Raw genomic sequence first — 5,806 nt, 5'->3', positions numbered from 1 at the left:
ACCTATCAATACCATGCATTCCGAGCTGCTGGAGGCGGCATGCCATGGCAACTGCACGGAACTGACGAACCTTCTGAACGGAGGAGCGGCCGACGTGCCTATTGAGGTCGTCGTCGACATCGACCGCCCCGGCCCCGCGCGCTCACCAGCGTCGTCCTTGCTCCTGGAAGAGGTCACCCTAGACGGGGACTCCGCACTCCACATCATAGCAGACTACGGCTACCTGAAGAAAGCCAGGGCAGTCTACGACAAGGCGCCACACCTCTTGGGCGCACGCAACAGCGGCGGCGGCACGCCGTTGCACTGCGCCGCCAGGGCCGGCCACGCGGCGATGGCCACTCTCCTCGTTGAGCTGGCCAGAGGGGAAGAAGTCGCCGGTGAAGATGGGAGGGTGGAGACGCTGGTGAAGATGCAGAACGAGCTCGGGGAGACAGCCCTGCATGAGGCCATCCGCGCTGGTGACATGCTCACGGTGGCTGAGCTGATGACGGCGGACCCGTTCCTCGCTCTTGTTCCGGAGAATGGAACCTCGCCATTGTTCCTCGCTGTCTCTCTGCGACATGAAAAAATTGCGCGGGAGCTCTACGAGAGAGACAAGAAGTTGTCATACTCCGGGCCAGATGGACAGAATGCTCTTCATGCTGCAGTTCTTCGAAGTAGAGGTAGTACCTTAATTACTTCCCAACGTGGCGCATTAATTTCCTCCGTCATACCTAAATGATCAAGTATAGCCACGTTTGTTCTATGCCACTGCTGTGTTCATAAAAATGATACTACTGCCTCCGTTCCTAAATATTTAGTTTGCTATATACAATACAACTTAACATTTCGAATGTAAAATAACTGTACTTACTTAGCATATCAGATATGCTAGAGCATTATTTCCTCTTCTACATATAACAATAAAGAGTTGTACTAAATGATCAATCCAAATGTACCTTTCACACGCCTTTTTGCATATTGCACTGTTTGACACAGAGAGGACCAAATTGCATATATGACAGAATTACTACTGAACTGGAACAAGGAGCTTACTAAAAAGCGAGATCAACTTGGAAACACACCTCTACACTTTGCGGTATCATTAGAAACGGGGTATGCTTCTCCAATATGCCATGCCAGTGGTAAATGGAACTAGTATTACAAGTTTTCTGAATGTAGTGGAAACACCAATGGACCTTACCATGCAAATATTGGAGGCAGATGCATATTCAGCATATCAACCGGACGAAGAAGGGCCATTCCCCATACATGTCGCTGCTTTAGCGGGGAGACTTTCATCTGTCATCATCTTACTTTTAAGGTGTCCGGGTTGCGCCAGCTTACGTGACACCCATGGGAGAACTTTTCTCCATGTTGTTGTCATGAAGAAAAGATATGATATAGTTCGGTATGCCTGCCAGACACCCATGATTTCGTCAATTATGAACAAGAAAGATAATGAAGGAAACACTGCATTACATCTAGCTGTGGAGGTTGGGAATTGGTGGAGTTTCATTTGTCTCTTCTCAAACAAAGAAGTAGATTTGAATCTACCAAACAACAAGCAACATACCCCACGAGAAATTTCAGTTAGCAGTACTCCCACCGGGTTGTACTGCCTGCTGGTAAACTACTTCCATTCCTTTCGTTTAGTACTTTATTTCCTAGATTCAGAGAAAAAAAATAGAAAGTTGATAACTTGATATTGCTTTTTTTTTCTAATCAGCAGCACTCACGGATTTTGATACAATTAGCTCTAATATCTGCTGATGCTACAATTCATATTTGTCGGCGGGATATCATGAAAAAAGGACCTAGTACCCAATTTGACACTAAGATTGATGCGGTAATATCAAACTCAACGCAATTTCTCGGCCTTGGCTTAGTATTAATTACAACAATGGCTTTTGGTGCTGCTTTCGCCTTACCTGGGGGTTACAGAGCAGATGACCACCTAAAGGGAGGAACACCAACTCTGTCTACCAAAAAAAGTATTCCAAGGATTCTTAATGGCGAATGCACTGGCATTTATATGCTCGTCGTTAGCCGCCCTAAGCCTTGTGTTTGCAGGAACACCTACAGTTGAAATACCCATGCGCTACATGCACTACAATATATCCATATGGTTATCTTTCAATGGAGTATTATCTTTGGGGACAGCCTTCGTATTGGCTATATACATCATGATCACCCCCGTTATTTCTGGAACTGCTATTATGGTCATGGTGGTATTCTCTTCCTTAGAAATCCTCTACATGCCATCATTGGTTGAGAAGATTGTTAAATTCATGATAGTGGTATGTGGTAGAGTAGGAATATTGCCAGTAATGCTAAGATCAGAGATGCCGAAGGTAATGTTGCTTACAATTTGGCCCCTCATGGTAATCTTTGGATGGCAAGAATATGCATGGCGACACATGTGGCATTATGTACCTGTAGCAGAGAAACTGGTCACTTGAGCTTGAAGCATGATGAGTCCACATGGGGTCTTGTCGGCATGATTTCTACATTTTAATTAGTTGCTGCATTCAAAATCCAGCTGGCCACTGGATTATAATTCTGGAGAAGAGGAGGCTATGTATTTTTTTACCCGAATATGATATTATATTAATGAGCAAGATATTGGTTGTTTTTCAGACTCCTTGTGTTGAGGTTTGTTCTTCTAATTTTAAATGCACTCCTCCATTTGTTCAGTCAAGTTTGAACAAATAAAACAAACAACAACCGCTAGATAAAAAGGTAAAATTTCAAATGATTGTATAAACTAAACGACCATATTTTCATTCCACGAGTCTGAAGTAAAACAACTCGGAAAACTACTAGGAAGAAATAGACGCAATGGATAATCAAAGCTGACAAACAAGGCAACGATGCATCGTAATTACACACTATACCTTATAAAATGAATAAATGGAAAAAGGAAGTTCACATATTCGGCTTTACAAAACAAATAAATGGAAAATGAAGTTCATGAATCAGCATAAGTTATAATAAAGGAGGCACTGCTGAAACTTCATGTTTCTCGAATCCACGGGAGTGATAATGGAATTTAGGCATAAGTGGGTACAATCACAATGAGAACTTGATATCAAAGAAGATACAAAAGGCCAAGGCAAATTAACCAGACAGCAGTACATCATATTACATACTCTTTTCATAATGAGAAAAACGCAAGAGCCGCTGCAAAAATTTGCAGAATTCAGAGGTAAGTGGGTACAATGACCTTGCAGAGGGAAGACAAATCGAAACGCCAAGACAAATGCAGTGTTCTCCAACTTTCAGCAGTCTCAAATGGTGAGAAACGTTAACATACACGACATTATTCTTGATCCAACATAGGTACTCGACATAAGCAGCACTAGATCAACAATAGTAGATAAGATATTGCAAGTTACCTCATTTGTGGCATTGCTGCTTCTGATGGTCTGAAATGTTCTTTCGGAAGGATAATATTCAAATCTTGCCTTTGTATACATCGCTTTCACTCAGTGCTATGTAAGTGGTTTTCTTGACTTGGCAAAAACATATGGGATCAATCATCATATCATGAACACGATCAGATTTTTCCATGCCTCCATCAAATTGATGTCTATTGGTTGAATCATGCTTCTATTTATGATCACCGAGCTCAAATAGGCTAATCTCTTGTTTTCCATGATAAACAACACGTTCGGCTATCCATTTACATACCAAGTGACCTTGCTTAATCTTCTAAAAAAATTAGATAATAACTAATCCTATAGATGACAAGGTAGATCAAAACTAGTAGTAAAAGAGTCTTGACTCCGTATTATCACTTTAACATAATCTAAAAGCCAAGAGCTTCTTTTACTATTTATTTTCTACTTTCCATATCATTGGTGTGTCTGGCTCCTATTGTGGTCTATCCCTAGTCCACCCTAACTTGCTTAAGACTAAAGATTATGTTGTTGTTCTACGATCTTCCTTCACATCATTCGTTATATGTAAGCATATATCAAGACTACAAAATTAAGAGAGACTAGTTCATATGGAGATGGATAGCCGAAGGATTTGTGTACCATGTAAATAAGAAATTGGCTCATTTCAATGGGCTCATAAACAGAAGCATGACTCAAACTGTAGACATCAACTATCAAGGCAGAAAAGGCTTATGATGTCCATGACATGATGCTAGATCTAATATAATCGTTGTAGAGAGAAACCATTATGGCAATGTTCAACCTAAAAGAACATGGATGGTATCAACCAAATAACAAGATATTCTTCATTTCCTCCACAACAATCGTGATTCTCATCCCATGCCAAAGTACCTATGAATGTGAAGATTTTGCAACAATTAGTTGGCAGGCAAGTCAACAACATATACTATTTATTCACAGAGAGAAGATAACAATTAATAATGAGCTAGCTATTAAGGGGGAAAAATGAGCAAACCCTAGCGGAAAAAACTGCTTATACCAAACAATGTAAATCTACAAAGAATCACCAACGATTTGCACTTAAGTTGCACACACAAAACCTGTACTAAAAATCAGTGGATGGTAACAGCAAAACAACAAAATGCTCTTAATTTCTTCTCCACCAGCATCTCTTTTATGTACACAAACAGTTGTGATTTTCACCAAACACTGACCTATGTATATGGAGTAATCTACACCGTTTAGTCGTCAAACAAATCAATATGCATCTGATATATGTTTCTTCATAAGGGGAGGCTGATATTGAAGCGTGTCCTAGCTACCTGACAACAAAGAAACTAACTAGAGCAGACCCTAGGAGTAGCTTATACAACCAAATTTGCAATGTAAATCTACCGTGGATTACCAAGAATCTGCACTTAAGAATTAAGATGCACGCACCGGCCGGCCAGTGCTTGAAGAAACTAGATTAAACGATCTAGAACGGTAGAAGATCAGCAATTTGCAGTTAAGATCTACACCCCCATGAGTTCAGTCCAAGAAACCAATTTAATCGGATCCAGATCAGGAAGAAACGAAATATATACCTTAGTTCTTGATACCCTCGTCCTGCGAGGCCCAGCCTTTGCCCCCTGCAGGCGCCTCACCGGGTTGCTGCCGACGGGGAGGTGGCCGTCAGGACGTACCAGCCCTGCCGCGAGATCCAATCCACAGGTCCGACCTCTATCTCTGAGACTCTGACTGACTCTGCCCCTCTCCAAACAAACAAGCATTGTAGAATAATCGTTGCGAGCAGGGGACTCGTTAACGGACCCGACTGACCACGTGCCCCACAGACACAGAGTCGCTGCCCTGTTGACCCCACAAGGCTTGGTCCCATGTGTCAGCCGGCCAGGGTACAGTACAGTACACAAAAACATGGATAACCAAGGACCAAGTTGAATTTATTTATGTTAGTGCATGCTGCATGTGTAGCAATGCACGAATGCAGTTTGATTCAACACCATTGAATAAGAGCATCTCTAGCAGACCCCGTATAATGCTCCAACCCGTAAAATAACTATCAAAATGCGGGTCCGCGTGAAAAATGCTGCCCGATCGGATACTGTAAACAAGTCGGACCCGTAAAAAAATTTGAGGGGCACGGTAAAAAAAACTCCTCCTGATCTAAAAAATACAGTTTTCGCGTCAGCTTCTGTGGTGCCCCCACGGAAACATCCGCCTTCGCCGTCCGCCGCCCGCCCGTCCCGGCCCCCCAATGGCCACCCGTCTCGGCCCTCCGACCGCCGGCCGCCCGCGTGCCCGCCCGGGCCGTTGCGCCACCCATCCCCGTACTAGCTCGAATCGATTGAGCTAGTTCTAGCTAGCTAGCTCCGTCCGTTCAGAATCTATTGAGCTAGCTAGCTTCAGCTAGCGACGGCGAC

The 5,806-nt window shown here is 43.0% G+C and overlaps 1 long non-coding RNA gene and 1 pseudogene across 2 annotated transcripts in view; one reads left to right on the top strand and one right to left on the bottom strand.

The window, feature by feature from the left end:
- LOC119278530 overlaps positions 1-5,103 on the bottom strand; it is a 6,777-nt gene extending 1,674 nt beyond the window's left edge. Inside the window, exons 1-4 of one of the 2 annotated variants that reach the window (XR_005137842.1) lie at positions 4,970-5,103; positions 3,378-4,274; positions 2,348-2,415; positions 1,184-1,396 (exon numbers count right to left, since the gene is read on the bottom strand). This is a non-coding gene — a long non-coding RNA (uncharacterized LOC119278530). Of the gene's footprint in view, positions 1-1,183; positions 1,397-2,347; positions 4,275-4,969 lie in introns of both variants that reach the window. The other variant, XR_005137841.1, reaches the window with a different exon arrangement.
- LOC119278528 lies at positions 8-2,537 on the top strand (annotated as a pseudogene).
- Positions 5,104-5,806: the final 703 nt, after the last annotated feature.

This window comes from Triticum dicoccoides, chromosome 3B, assembly GCF_002162155.2.
Source record: "Triticum dicoccoides isolate Atlit2015 ecotype Zavitan chromosome 3B, WEW_v2.0, whole genome shotgun sequence".
Classification (NCBI taxonomy): Eukaryota; Viridiplantae; Streptophyta; class Magnoliopsida; order Poales; family Poaceae; genus Triticum; species Triticum dicoccoides.
Note: the sequence above shows the minus strand (reverse complement) of the source record. Positions and strands in the feature narration are given on the sequence as shown.